At 39.7% G+C, this 16,338-nt stretch overlaps 1 pseudogene; it reads right to left on the bottom strand.

Annotated features, from left to right (window-relative positions):
- The window catches only part of LOC146889043 (small ribosomal subunit protein eS6-like), a 61,106-nt pseudogene that overhangs the window by 41,069 nt on the left and 3,699 nt on the right, over positions 1-16,338 (bottom strand).

Genomic DNA, 16,338 nt, shown 5'->3' with positions numbered 1-16,338 from the left:
GGGTGCCAGCCCTTTGCAATCTTCCAGCTGTAGATTTCTGACCTTCTCCCTGCTTATCTCCCTTCCCCGCTCCTCCTCCTCCTCTTCCTTCTCTCTCTCACCTCTCTCTGTCTCTGTCTCTGTCTCTGTCTCTGTCTCTGTCTCTCTCTCCTCTCACTCTCTTTCTCTTCTCCTCTCTCTGTTGTTGGTCTGGTTAAGTAAAGAGTAAACAGTCCATATTGGCAGAGTTCCTCCCTTTCCCCTCAGTTCTCAGCATGTATATGAAGCAGTTACATTTCCAGAGCTATGGATTTTCTTACTTCTGAGTCTCATAGATGATTGGGTTCAGAAAAATTTACTATGCACATAAATGTTATGAATTGTAACAGCTAATTTCTCCATTAATTAATCTTTCTTAGTTCAGCCCCATTTTCTTTTCATGTGCATGGGTGCTTTGCCTGCATCTAAGTATGTGTATTACATGCATGCCTGGTGCCCCTGGAGGCTAAAAAATGGTATAAAATCCCCTAGAATATACAGTTGATGATTATGAGCTGCTGTATAGGCGCTGGGAATCGCAATTGGATCCTCTGGGAGAGTGGCAAGGGTTTTTGATCACTGAATATATCACCTCTCCATTTTTAAAAGAAGATTCTTTCACCCTGTCTTCAATGCTATGATACCCAGAAAATTCTTCGAAAAGCTGTAGTGTTTCCATGTAGATTAGTCATGTAACTGCTGGCTCATCTTTCCTATGCTATTCCCCCCTGTGGTTTCCTTGAAAATAATGAGGTAAAACACTTAAAAACTGTGTCCTACAAATTATCCTTCAAAACTTAAAAAGTCATGCAAATTCTAAGTTTAAGCCTTGCTTCACAAGACAGACGTTTATAGTCTTTCATTTCTCTTAAAGCTGCAGTCCACCAATTGGTCTCTGAAGGCTTACGCATTTACGTAGCACTCATACACTGGAGACGAGAGAGTGAGCAGAGATGCCTGCCATGCTTCATTTGGCTTTTTATCACCATTATCGCCACCAGACTAGAAAGTTAAAGGGCTGCAATCACTTAGAGATAGGACCAAGGGAACCATCTGTTAGTTGGGGTCAAGAATAGTTCCTGGAATTTTGGAGTCATGTTTAGTCAGCCCATTTACTGCTGATCATTTGAGTTTGCTTGGATGTTTATGACCATGAAATCATCACCTTGGGACTAAAATTCATAGCCTAAGGTAAAATAGAGTTCAGAATATAGAACAAAGGACTGGGACATAACCATTCTAGAGCTCTCTGTCTTCAATTCCCTCCCAAATAGATTTTCTTCTTAAATGTTTGTTTACTTTCCATCCCTAAAATAGAACATTCTATTTGCCCCTTGAGTTGTGGAGTTACTGTAGCTCTGCTGACCTGGCCTCTACGAACTGGAGAGGATCCTGACTTGCATTTTAGCACCAGACCCTGGGTCTTGTCAAGTCTTCTATTTATGTAAAAGATGATATATTACGAGGTCAAATTAGTCTAAGCACCAAATATAGGATTTTGTGAAAGAGGGAAATGTGCACAAGGGCAAAGCTTTGCAAAATCCAATATGAAGAGAAATGTTTGTGTAAGGTTTTTAAGAATTAAGGAAAACATGAGGGGTCACTTAAACACTGCCCCTGCAGGCCTGTGAACTCAACTGGCCGCAGTGGCTGCATGCATGAGAACCAGAACGCAAGCATGCCCTGAAAGGCAAACGCAGTGCAGGAAGTCAGCCAGTGGCATTTGGGCCAAAACTAAATTTAGTTCTGGAAACTATATTTTGAGTGTAAGTGGAGCTTTTTCTTTCTTTCAAAGAGTTTTGTTTCAAATGCAGAAATACTCTTTGCTGTATGACTGTAGAAATGTGCATTCAATCAGAATACCTGGCTTCCTAAAGGGAGTAGCCATGCATGACCCCAAGGAAGTTGACCATTTAAAACTTCAATTAAGTCTCCAAAGAGAAGGCTTCTTTGGCTTTTGGCAGTATAGAGAAGCTAGCCTTTGAGAGAGGTTCGGGGCTAGGAAAGTTTTCACTTCCAGTTTTCTGTGGCTATTTCAGGTTACCTTCAATAGTCAAACAGAAACCCAACAGATTCCTACAATCTCAGAGAGGTCCTTTGCCATGGCTGCAGCTCCAACTGACAAGCTCTCTCCTTAGTCTTCCCAGCATCCTGATCTGGTGTATTAACTAGCTTTTGGATTTGTTATATATCCATCTGCCTTCATTGCTCAGAGAGCTTGCACAAGGCAAATGGGTCTTCTCTGTATTCCAGGATTTCAGAGAATTCCTGGTGAAAGTACTTACTTAATACACACTTGGTGCCTGTTTGACCAGTGTCATAAAACCATAATAACTGTTCTGCAGAGATGAAATATCTCTAGAGATGCTTTAACTAGGAATTAGAGTCTCAAGCCCACCTACTGAAACCTAACTTGGATCAGGTTATCCAGGAGACCTGTGTTCCATTTTCTCTTTCAAATTTCCCATAAAAATCAGTATTTCCAAGGTGTACCACTATTGCTACATAAAGTAGGGAAGAGGGCACACTACACAATAGTTTTGTTTTCGTGAAATAGTTGACCAAAACAACAAACAACAAACTGATGTCTTAAGGAAAGAGCACAGAGTTGTCCTCTAACCTTCACGTAGATGCTGTGGTATGTGCAATGCTTGTACACACACACACACACACACACACACACACACACACACTGTATAAAATTAAAAGAAGGAGATAGATAGATGACTGTGTATCAAATCTTCCATATTACTGGACTGATGTACATGTGAACTCACAAGAAACTTGGCAGCAGACACTTGAAGTGCACAGCTTTAAGCCAGACAGGGTCCCAGCACTGAGAGGGTTAAGTGGACACGGAGTCCACTTAGGTCCATTCCTAACCAAACAGCTTTTTGCGGTTGATAATCCCTGAAAAGGGAAAGGGAAGGTGACTGGATATGTTAAATACACTTCAGGGCAAGTCTCATGCTCAGGAGTATTTGGTCAACAAAAAGTGAATCCAGTGTTTATTTATTTGTGTGTCAGGTAAGGGCTTTCTGTTTCATTTTGACATCCTTTGTTGTTATTGTTGTTGGCTTTTGTTTGTTTTGATTTTTGTTTTTTTGTGAGGTTTTTTTTTGAGAAAGAACATGAAATTGGACAGGTATGGAGGTGGCAAGGATCTAGAAGGAGCTGGGGGAGAAAAAAAACAGTGATCAATATATAAAAAGCAATTAAAGAAACAAAAAAAAGAATTGCATTACATGAGGAGGCTGAGACCTGGGTATCTGTTGTAACATGCCAGGGAAGGGTGGGAACAGGCACTCAGCCCTTGCTCTATCTGATTCTAGGCCTTTTTCTCTTCCTAGGGTTTTATCTTGTACTGCCTGGGAACCCCTAGTCTGCTCAGTTTATAGGCAGGACAGTTTGATTAAATCTGCCAGGGCAGTGTGCTTACACATTGTACATGGGTCTGTAACCAACATTTCAAGTTAAACACAAAGAAAAGGATTAAATAAAATTTTCCAGTTTGTAAAAAAAAAAAATCAAATACTAGCCCTTGGGGTTCTGATGTGTCTGGGGCTGCAGAAGGGCCTTAAGGTCACCATTATCAATTACTCCATCCCTTGAGGCTATTTTGGAGTTGTGTTTTATCTGGCCCTCTGCTTTCCAATGTTTTTAATTTGCCTTTTAAAACAACAGCAAATGTCAAACCAGGACACTGAAGCAATCTGTGAAAACAAATGCTTTATCTTGTTGGGAATCGGTAATAATAAATCCATCTGGCTTCTCCTTGGAAGTCTGCATCTGGTCATTCCTCTCCGCATCCCGTGACTCTCCCCTGGAAGCCTGTCTTTACAGCAATATGCTGACTCAAACACCGGTGATCTTGTGCCTCGAGGAGTTGTAACCAATATATATTCTGGAAAATCCTCAGGCATCAGTTAGTGGTCTCAAGTGATGCATTAAAACAAATAAGCAGACAGATAGTCCCTCAAATCTGTTTGAGTTGTGCACATTCACCTGGCCTCACAACATATCTGTAAGCACTATCCAGCTGCTTCAAAGGAAAATAAACTGAGCTGGAACTGGCGATTATAGGTCCTAATAAAGATGTTCAAAACAGTTAATGCAGTTGAGCTAGCTCTCACAGGGGCCGTTCAGAGTAACATTGTGGACGGCGTGTCAGGTGATAATTCTTGTTCCAGAAATGTGTCCATAATATTATTCTGAACTGTACCTGTGACATTAACTTATTCAGTTCCATTTATCATTTCTTCTCCTTTACTGTGCCGTAGAGTTCAGCATCTTTTATGAAAATGAACTAGATATTGTGCTTGTGCTTGTCTTGTGTGTATGAGTGCCACTGCTTGTGCCCGTACCAGCAGTGACGCCTGAGAGGCATAGGTTCCAAAGCACACTGAATGCAGAAAAGCTAGCTTGCCTTAACACTTGGTGAGATGCAACTATTTACTGTCAATAAAGGATCTTACTTTCTACCTCATTTTTGGACTTGTGAATAAATGATTTATGGAATCAAAAGATTTATGGGTCCAGGCAGTGGTGATGCATACCTTTAATCCCAGCACTTGGAAGGCAGATCCATGAGTTCAAGGCCAGTCTGGTCTATGGAGTGAATTCCAGGGCAATCAGAACTACACAGAGAAATCTTGTCCCAGAAAAAAAAAAAATATTTATGGAATCAAATCAAAGTTGCTTAGGTATTTTCTAAATTCAGGCTATTAAGTAATTTTAAACATCTTTTTATAATCTTAATAACCACTATTATGTCATATGCTTGGGCCAAATACATCCTTGTTGATCCTTTCAGCTTTATCTGGCTAATCTGTTTGGAGACACCATTTGCTCTAGCAGGCAATTTGGAAGGGTTCTGGATCCAAGTATCATCTGCGACAAGCACACTGACTTCCCATTGACTGCAGTTCATTTGGGCAAAATGAACTGTTGTTAACAGTAAAAGGGAATTTAAGAAAAGTCGCTCTCATAACCTTGGAGCCCAGTCTGTCAGGATTGGCCTCCCTTCTGTTTATAGATAACAACAGTTGATATACACACAATTCTCTGGACGTAAGAGTTCTGCATCAGTAGACTTGAGCAACTGGAGATTGAGAATCTTTGCAAGAATTACTTTTAAGTTGAACCTGTGCAGAATTTTTTTCTTGTCATTACTTAATAACCAGTATGACTATTTACATAGAATTTACATTACAATAGGTATCGCAAATCACCAAGAGAGGATTTGAAGTGTGCAACCAGATGTAAATACTATGGTATTTTATCAGTGAAATTGGTTTTGATATCCTTGAAGTCTGTAGAAGTGATTTCCCATGGATACCATGAGATACATGTGAAAGATTTACCATCACTCTCAGGATAAGGACATCAGGCAATTTAGAAAGGGTAAATAAAAGCACCTTACACAATTTCTTATTTGATGCACACAAACTAAACAGAATGTGAATATCTCACATTTAAGAGTACTACATCCAATGTCGGGCTTTGAAATGAAGATAGAACACACAGTGCATGGAAAATGCCCTAAAGAATATCTTTAAAGCACTAAACAGAGACACAAGGGGTAAAATCAAGATGTATCTTACAGCAAAGAAGCTTTAAATTCCTTTACAAAGTAAGAATATGTTCAGAAAGCAAAACTACAGCTGATTCCTACTTTCAATAAAAATGCAGTAGGGAAAGATAGGGTGTGACATTCCTGTTCACGGTCACGGTTTATGATGACCTTGGTATGGACGCTCAAGGAGTGTAATTGGTAGCAGATGGGTTTTTGACATTCCATAGATATGGGTGTGAACCACTGACTTGTGAAATAACAATAATGATATTTACCTCATAGTAATGCTATGTAGAAAAAGATGTATGGGAAGTTCGTAGTGCAGAACAGATACTTGGGCAGCAATAACATCTTCTTCCTCTCTCCTTCCATACCCAGTCCCTCACCTCACATTCTCAATTCTTAATGTGGTATAGATCATGTAAATGGGGGAGATTGGTATGGATTTTCTATTTGTCACACACTTCGTATAGAAAACCTTTTAAAAATCAAGTTTAGAATAGTGTTAGGGTTCTTTCATTGGTTCTCTCTCTCTCTCTCTCTCTCTCTCTCTCTCTCTCTCTCTCTCTCTCAGTTTATGAAAGAAAATTCCAACTATAATATTTTCCAGTTACCTTAGGAAAGCTTGCTGACTCAGTTTCTTTCTTTGGACAAGGAAGATAATCAGAAATGTTTCATGGAGTTGTGAAGAGTAAATATTATAAATCACTTAAAGTATTTAGCATAGCGTCTTATACATCTTAAGACCTTGTTAGCCTTTATCATTAGAAATTTAATACTATGATAATATGTATACATAGAAAAGTTGAGACAAACCACAGTACATGTCTTATTTCTTGAATTCATGCTAATAATTTTTATCATATAGTTATTAGGTGCACACATCAAAAGAAGAACCAAGCCTCTAAGAAATTACATAATTTTACCCAGGTCAGTTAGTTGGCCTGTCCCTTTCCTTCTTTGTCTTTCTTTCCCAAACTCTCCCCGACATTCAGAACTCAAAGCAAAAGTGATATGCTGTATTCTCGACAATCATCAAGCCTTTAATAAGCAGTTGTCTACACTATTATTGCTCATTTTAGTCTTGCTATAACAGAGGTCCTTTCCCCTGATGCCTGAGGATAATTCCACAGACAGGATCTGGAGTCTGGGCTGAGATGCTGATTTATGGTTATTGATGGAGGCCTCATTTTCACAGGGCATCACATTCCAAAGCCATTTTTATTTAAATGGACGGGACCCCCTGGCTTTAGCTTTGAGTCACACCTTGTTTACTGCAGTCTCAGGAGGACCTTCTTTGCATTCCCCTGTCTTTACAAGGGGTTGGGGAGCGAGCACGTCGGTATGTCTCCAATCTGTGTCCTGCCATAGAGCGGTGAACTGGGAGAAATACCTGAGGAATTTCCCCAGAGATAACACAGGCGGCGATTGAAGGGCATGCAGCCGTGATCTTCCACCATCCTGCTGCTTCATCCACATGCTTCAAAGTTTCTCCTGCGAGAAACCCTCACGTGCCTTTGGTATTCTTCTCTTGCTGAGGAGTTCGTGCAGCCCCCAGCTGCCTGTGAAATGGTATTTCTCCTCCTCTCCTGCCTGATCTAGCACTTGAACTCAGGTATGCCCTTGAGCCTTTTAAAGTGGAATGGGGTAAACACCATAAAAGAAACGCAAACTAAAGGATCACCACAGCCCCATGGATTTAAGTTTTTATTAGGTGTGTGTTGGGGAGGTGTGTATACATACATGCCACAGCATAATGTCGGGAGTGAGGCTGCCTTCAGGAGTTCGTTCTCTTCTGCTTGGATGCTGGCAATAGATTTCAGAACATCAGTTCCCTGGGCATGCTCCCGTGCTGTGCCATCTTGAGACTGCTTTTGGTGTGACTGTCTCTTTCTGGCTGGAGCTAGACTAGACTTCTGCATAATTCTGACAAATCACAAAACCCCAGGCTTGTAACACCTTTCTGGAAACAACTGCTTAAAAGGGTCGAAATTCCCCAGGGGAAAAGAGAACCCCACTCTAGTGAGAACTGGAATGGTTAAGGGAGCACATTACAGCTAAGAAGCATGGCATAAAACCATGTTTAACGCAGGCCGGGGTGTCCAATGCATCATGCTTCTTTCTTTGAGAAGGAAACACCAATGAGCTTTCATTCATTAACCATGCTCCCGCCTAATTGAAAAATTCTTTGGAATTGCCTTTTTGCTCAATGAGTTCCTTGGCTCTGGGTTTCATTAAATTGTTTGAAAGTAGGCAAACCAAGTTGCGGTCTGCCGTGCTTTAGAAATGGGTAATTTTCCTAAGGGTTGTCTTAACAAATTACTACGAAGTGGGTGGCTTAAAACAACAGACATTTATTCGATCACAGTTCTGGATGCCAGAAGTCTGAAATCAAGGTGTCGGCAGCGTGGATTCCTACTCAAGGCTCTGGGGAAGAATTTGTTTGGGTTCTCTCTCAGTTTCTGGGACTGTTGGTGATCCTTGATGGTTCTTGGCTAATAGTGGTATCAATCTAATTTCTAATCATCACACATACCCTCTTCCTATTTGTGTGTGTGTGTGTGTGTGTGTGTGTGTGTGTCTATGTCCAAATTGCCTTCTTAATTCTTTCAGAAAGACATAAGTCACTGGATTTAGGATACATCCTAGAATAGTTTGTCCCTGTTCTTCTCCTGACTCAATGCTGGGGTTATAGGAACATGCAACCATTCTTGTTTCTTTTTAAAATACTGATTTTATTTTTAATTATGTGTAATATGTGTGTGCACATGTAAATACAGGTGCTGTCAGAGTATGTGTGTGCACATGTAAAGGCAGGTACTGTCAGAGTCCAGAAGAGAACATTGGATTCCCTAGAGCTGGATTTTCATGAGGATATGAGCTACCTAATGTAGGTATTGTCAACCAGGCTTGGGCCCTGTGCAAAAGCAAAACATGCTCCGAACCTCTGAGTCTGTGCCTGGCTGTTACTGTGGATGCTGGGGATTCAAATCCAGGTTCTCATTCTTGGAAAGCAAGTACTTTTAAACTCTGACCTAACTCCCTAGCCCCATATTGTCTTTAGACACAACTTTCAAACTTGTGTACCTCAAGCCCTGGAAGTCACATTACAGTTCAGGCTAGTTTCAAATTCATGATAACCTTCCAGGCTCACCTTTCCCAGTGGTGGGATTATAAGTGTGAGCCACCATGTCTGGCAGCTTGCCCTGGGTTTTGCCTTATCTGCCTTTAGCTTATCTTCACTCTCTTCTTCCCGTCGCCCTTCCTTAATTGATCGGAATGATTCCACCAGTACACAGTGTAAAAGTTAAGTTGTCAGTGTTCACCAAACATTAATAAGAGAAGGAGATGAAGTGTTCTGCATCTTCACTGATTGTCATAGGAGCTTTGTGAGTATGTTCAACTGTCAAAGTTCATCTATGGAGTTTCTTATATTCAAACGTAAATGTTTTCTCAGTTAAGTTGATGACACACTCACAGACATGGCTCCGGTTATATAAACTCCCACTTCTACTCGATGTTATAGGTTTGAAAGAAAAAAATAAAATTTCTGAGGAAAAAAAACTCCATATTATTTAATTACCTTTTTGTCATCGGAAACTGTTTGCTCGTTTCCAGCCACTCAGACCCGAAATAATCACACAGAAACTGTATTAATTGCAATACTGTTTGGCCAATACCTTAAGTGTATTTCTAGCTAGCTCTTATATCCCAAACTAACCCATCTCCATTAATTTTTGCATCACCATGAGATCGTGGCCTACCAGCAAAGTTTTGGCAGACTCCAGTGGAGCCGTTTGTATACTGTGGTGGCTACGTGACTTCTCACTCTTTCTGCCTACTCTCTCTCTCTATATATATATCTTTTCCAGCCTGGCTATATTCTGTCAAGCCATTGACTTAAAGCATCTTCTTTATTAACCAATGGCAATAAAACATATTTACAGCATACAGAGGAGAATCTCACATTACTTTTAAAAGTTGGGCATATTAAAACTTTTATGTTATAAAAATTGTAGAATAACTAGCAAATGATTCTTCTAAATGATGCCATGGAAAGTTGTCCTCTGGAATGTTCTTAAAGATTTAAATTTGCTTTAGTCATCATATTTGTACATATTTAGTATTTTAATTATCTGCAATAGTTTTAATAATATTTAAATAAAATTTTATACAACATATTTTTATCACAATTTGCCCTTCCCCAGATCCTCCCAGGTCCTCCCCCACCTTCCCACCTACCCACCAACCTATGTAATGTCATGTCCTTTCTTTCTCTCTTTTCTTTGGAAAACAAACAAAACAAAACATATTAAATATTAAAAACATATTTTTAAACAAAACTGCCAAGAAACACACACACACACACAAACCCAAAACCTATAAAACCACAAAATCAGAAAACACAATACATGAACAAAAGACCAGTAAGGCAAAACATGTCCACACAAAGCAATATGAGGTACCACCAACAAAAAAAAAGCCTACAAAAATACCACTGAGTGATGTGGTGTTTCCCTCTATATGCTGTGATTACCACTGATAAATAAAGAAACTGCTTTGGACCTATAGCAGGAACTTAGCTAGGCAGGGAAAACTAAATGGAATGGAGGGAGAAAGGAGGTAGAGTTAGAGAGAAGCCATGTAGCACCACTGGAGTCAGATGGAACATTACCCGGTAAACCACAGTCACGTGGTGATATATAGATTACTAGAAATGGGTTAAATTCAGATATAAGAGTTAGTCAATAAGAAGCTAGAGCTAATGGACCAAGCAATGATTTAATTAATACAGCATCTGTGTGATTATTTTGGGGCTAAGCGGCCAGGAACCAACAAGTGGCCTCCTCCTTGCTACAACTGAGTTTATTTTGTGTTGGCCATATGCTAGGAATGGTACCTACCCCTAAGTCTTGTTGATATATCCAATGAGACTACCTTGGAGAAGTCGATTTTCTCTTTGCAAGATGTCAATTGCAAATGGCTTCTTGGTTAGGGATGGGAGCCCATATCTACTTCCCTTCTCAGCACTGGAAACTTGTCTAGGTTCAGTCTCTGCAGGCCCTGTGTATGCTGCCAGTCTCTGGGAGTTCATAAGCTTGTCAGTCTAGTGGTATCTGGAACACGTTGTTTCTATGGTGCCATCCCTTCCCTCTGGCTCTTAAGATCTTTCCACCTTCTCTTCTACATAACTCCCTGAGCCTGAATGAAGGCATTTGTGAAGGAATACCATTTAGGAGTGAGTGTTCCAAAGTCTCTCACTCTCTGCACATTATACACTTGTGCATCTTTGTATTAGTTCCCATATACTGCAAGAGGAAGCTTGTCTGATGATGACTGAATGAGATACTCATTTATGGGGATAGCAGAATGCTGTTAGGAGTCATTTCGTTGCCATGTTGGTTTTCCTCTAGGCCCATGGACTATCTAGGCTAATATTTTTGCCCACCTGAGCATTTGTCTGGCCTAGATTTCAGTTCATGGGGTGGGGTTTAAATCTAATCAGAAAGTGGTTGGTTACTCCTACAAAGATCGTGCCACTATTGCAGCAATAATTCATGCAGACAGGTCACTGTTGTAGATCACGGGATTTAATAGCTTTGATGGTGATAAAAATATTTAAAAATTTTATTTATGCATATGGTCATTGTTCCAGCATGTATATATCTGTACAATTGTATGCCTGGTACCTGAGAAGACCAGAAGAGAGTGTCATATCTTTTGGAACAGGAGTTACAGTTGTGAGCTGCCTTGTGGATGCTGGGAATCGACCCTGGGTCCTCTGGAAAAATAGTTAATACTCTTAACCACTGAACTATCTCCCCAGACTTTATTTTTTTATTTATATTCTCTCTTTCTCTCTGCCCCCCCCATCTGTGTGTATGTGTGTGTACATGTGGGGGTGGAGTTGAAGTTGGTTCTTTCCATTCATTATGTGAGTTCTAGGGATTAAATTCAGATCATCAGGCTTTTGTTTTATGATGGGCACCTTAAGATATGCTGAATTCTCTTGCCAGTCCTAAAATGTTTTAAATATATGTTCATCCACAAAAATGGAGGAAGAATGAAAACTAGCGAAGAAAAAAAAAAGTGCCCCTGACAAGCAGTCTGTGCTCAAAAATGTTTCCCAGTCAATATTACATTTGGTTGTCAGTCAATTCATTTTCCTCAAAATCTTTTTAAGCTCAGGATTCAAAGCCACAAACAAAAGCAAGAGTCATGATCCACTTAGGATTTGACGTTGGGAGTCTTTCAAACAGTCCAACAAGGAAAACTGTGGTTTGTTTAGTGAGTGACCCCTGGGTTTCTGCCAAGCATACCCACATTACAACTGGATGTAAGGCTCATAAACAACCTTATCTGCCACCTTCCTTGCTAGCTAAGGAAGCACGAAATTGGAATGTTAGACATTCAGAAATACTGTGCTCCTGAGAGCAGGCACATACCCATGCACATGTCACACACAGATGGAAGAATCTGGTCAGCAGCTTGATCTGAGACCTACTTGCTTGCTTTCTCCTCTCTGGTCCAGACATCCTTTGTGGGAGGCGTGGAGAGGAATGGGCTTCCAGGATGCTTGCTCATGTGATGATGATCGTGGGTTCTGATACTTCTGCAGCTGGGGATACTTCTGGGAGTTCGAAGATAGGCTCTGCTTTGTGATGGAGAACGTATTGATTTTCTACTTGACACCTACAATTTTCAATAAAAAAGTCTGTGTTTTGACATAATATACTTTTTTTCTTCTTTTTTTTCAAAGTTTATTAAATTATAAAAGTTTCCGTTTCCACCCCTCCTCCCAACACCCTCCCACTCCCCCCACTCCCTCTCCTCCTCCCTCTCTATCCCTAAGAGCAGTCAGGGTTTCCTCCCCTGTGGGAAGTTCAAGTTCCTCCCCCCTCCCTCCAGGTCTAGGAAGGTGAGCATCCAATCAGACTGGATCCCCAAAATCCAGTATATGCAGAGGAAACAAGTCCCAGCGTCATTGTCAATGGCTTTTCAGAAAGGCTCCGGGCCAGCCACATTCAGAGAATCCGGCCTCATTCAGAGAATCTGACATAATATATTATATGTAAAGAAACATTGTGCTCATACCAGGCTAACAATCACATGATTAAAACTGGTGCTTATTGTGAATGCCCACTTTCTAATTTCTAAGGAACACCAACAAACATAGGAGAGGTTGCTAATGTCCGCACAAAAATGGAAAAACAACGCTGCAATGAAATGGGTTCCTGTTTTATGTTCAATGTAAATGCTGATAAGGACAAGGATTGTTTTTCTCTTTGCTGAAAATTTTAAAAACTAGTTTATTTTATGTGTTTTGACTACATGTATGTTTACACCCCACTGGATCCTTGGTGCCCAGGTCAGCTAGAAGATGGTGTTGGGTCCCCTGGAACTAGAATTACAAATGGCTGGGAATTAAACCTGGATCCTTTAGGAGAGAACTTTTAACTGCTGAGCCTTTTCTCCAGGCCCTTTGTTGAAACTTTTAAGGTCACAGTTAAGAAAGGAAGGAGAGAGGGAGGTGTAACTAGGTATACAGACTTCTCTCTCTCTCTTTCTCTCTCTCTCTCTCTCTCTCTCTGTGTGTGTGTGTGTGTGTGTGTGTGTGTGTATTTAAGGGTGAAACTGAGTGAGATGAATTAAAATAACCATTTGTGTTTTTAAAATGTACTGTCAGAAATTTTTTCATAGACAGCTACCTGATTCTAGGAGCAAGACACGTTTCTACCTGGTTTGAACTGGGATTGTCACAGATAGCTGTTTTTTATTTTATCCTTTCTTTCCTCTTCCTTCTCTTTCCCTCTTTTGTTCGCTCTCTCTCCGCCTTCTATTCCTACCCTTCTTGTAGGGCGTTGTATGTGCTAACCACATAATTGACCAATATATTTAAGTCATTCCCTTTGTGTGTTTTTTATTGTCACAGGTCTTAATGTCAACTAGTTGAATATGAGAACCTCAGCTGAATGCCTGGAAGTTTCATTATTCCAATTTTGGGGCAATATGAAAGTGATCTAAAATCTGAACCCAAATGCTTTTATGTTGCAAAAATCTTTTCTGTATTAAAAAACTGTAGAATGATCCCAATAAAAATTCATCATTTCTAATTTCAATTCCTTAGCAGTAATGTTTGTTCAATATGATTCTTAAATATGAACTTAAAAAGGGCCTGAAGAATTGATTTCGTGGGTAAGGTCCTTGTTTCACAAACATGATTGCCCGGGTTTGGATGCCTAGCACCCAAGGAGAAAACAGACATGGTGGTGCACACCTGAAATCTCAACACTCAAGAGGCAGAAACAGATGGATCCGGAGTGTGCTCAGTAGCCAGTGTAGTCATGGGTGGGCTTCAAGTTCATGTAATAAGGTGGAGTATAATAGAGGAAACACCTACCATTGACCTCCAGCCTCCATATATATCTGCACACATGTTTACACACACACACACACACACACACACTCACAAGCAGACACAGGAATCTAAGTAAACATTCTTAGTTTTAGCACAAATATTTCTAGCTTCAAGTCAAGAAGTAGGTTAGGAATAGGGCAGTCTGGCTACTGACTACAACTTGCATTCTCACATTCTGTCAAAGTTGTCCACACATTTCTCATATATTTCCCATCACACAGATTAAAATCATGCTCCTTCTTCCTGTTTTAGAACCATAGAAACAGAACCTTTGATGTCTATGGATGAATGAGATAACCGTGAACCGTTCACTCACTAAGAACACGGAAATGATATCAGAAGGATCCCAATTAGTTTGGGAGACATGGGCAAGATGAAACAGAAATCAGCAATGCCAACTAAGAGTCGCAAGCCAATCAGATACAAGTCTGAAATATTATATGACATAAAATCTGAACAGTCAGTGGGATTTGGGACTATTTAAGAAATGGGATTATGTAACAAACAAGGGCAAAATAGGATGCTCTAACCTGGAATGTTGGACCTAGGGAGTGAAAAGAAATAAGTGACTGGAAGGAACCCAAAGAAGATCATCAACAGTGATGGTTTTCAAGTAAAATATGAACTTTTTAGTGTAGCCAAACCACAGAGTCAGACCCAAGGGACCTGATACAAATCTACAAATAGCTCAAGGGGCTAAACACCAAGAGTAAAGAGAAATTTTGGCTGGAGACATGAAAAGTTTCAAGGGATAAAGTTAGGATACACAAAAGGAAATTTAGGTTAAACATCAGAATATATCCTTTGGTAGTAAGATGTGTTTGCAGAAAAATTTCTTAAGTGAATAGAAAAAAAAACTGATATATTTTCTGAGATCCTTGGTAAGAGGATACCTTGATGTCAGACCAAGGATTCTAGAACTTTCACTACAATAGTCTTGTGCCATGACCAGATGAAATAGATAGCATCAATTTTTTTAAAGCCCAGATTTCTGTGATAATTTTAATGCGAATGAGTAGTGAACAGACTGTTCTGCTCCTTAATAAAATGTATCTTAGAACTTTTCATGAAGGCCTTGAGAAAAAAAAACCCAAACTCAAATAAGCAGTCAAAAAACCCATCTTCAAATAGCAATTTGGGATATGGAGCAAAGTCTTGGAACTGCTTTTGAATATATGTTGGAAATAATTTTTCTCGCTGCCGTTTATTTTCCTGGAAAGTTAGGTGATGAATGTTTAGAAAGACTCTGGTAGTTGGAAAGATGGTTCAGTGCTTAAGAAGCTGCTCCTCCTCAGGACCAGGACTTGGTTCCTAGCACCCACAGGGCAGCTCCCAACTGCAACTCTACTTCTAAGGGCTTGTGTCACTCGCTTCTGTCCTCAGGCACTGCTTATATGAGGTGCATAGACATACACACAAGCAAAATATTCATACACAGAAAATAAAAAGGAAAATATTAAAACAAGAGAGCTTCTGCTAATTAGTTTAACACATTCACCTGTTTATGGAATTGGTAAATGGACTGGCATCTCTTTCTTCATTTCCGGTAACATAACCTGGCCGTCAATGAGAGTGGGCAATAGGAGCTGAGTCTGTGTGAGCAGAAGGAGTGAGTGGAAAGAGTAACATGGGATGCCCTGGGCAAGAGTGAGTAATACCAAAAGTTATGGGAACTGCACCATACACTTGATACTTAGGTGAAAAAGAATGTAGTTTTAAATTTTGTTTTAGTAAATTTATTTATTAGTAAATTTATTTATTACTACTATTATTGAGAAAGGGTTTCACTGTATATACCTAGCAGACCTGGAACCCAAAGAGATCCATCCGCCTCTGTCTCCTGAGTGCTGTGATTAAAGGTGTGGAATACCATAGCCAATTTATTTTCAAATTACTTTATTCCATTGAATTCACAAATAAAATCATCACACAGCTAGATTAGGGTTGCCATGTAAGTTTACACTTGCCCAGTCACAAATACTTCAGTGAACTTCTACACAATTAGAATGACCATTCTGAAGTTAGGGAACTTTGTTTAGGGTTTTCTATTTTTATTCTTAATTATATTCTTATTGATTTATAATGTAATGAAAACGTGGGAAATATACAAAATGAATTATTATGCTGCTAAGTAAAATGAACTAATATTTAAGAGAAAATGTATGAACTTAAAATGTATAATATTAATTGAGGTGACTTAAATTCAGAAAGAAAAAAAATCCATAATTCTCCTTCATAGGCAGATGCTAGCCGGAAAGTATTCATGTTTACATGTAAACAACTGTGTGCACATTGTAATAACATTTAGGAAAGAGACCAAGAAAGG

The sequence above is a fragment of the Myodes glareolus genome, chromosome X (assembly GCF_982192425.1).
Source record: "Myodes glareolus chromosome X, mMyoGla1.1, whole genome shotgun sequence".
Classification (NCBI taxonomy): Eukaryota; Metazoa; Chordata; class Mammalia; order Rodentia; family Cricetidae; genus Myodes; species Myodes glareolus.
This window is presented reverse-complemented; position numbering and strand designations above follow the sequence as displayed.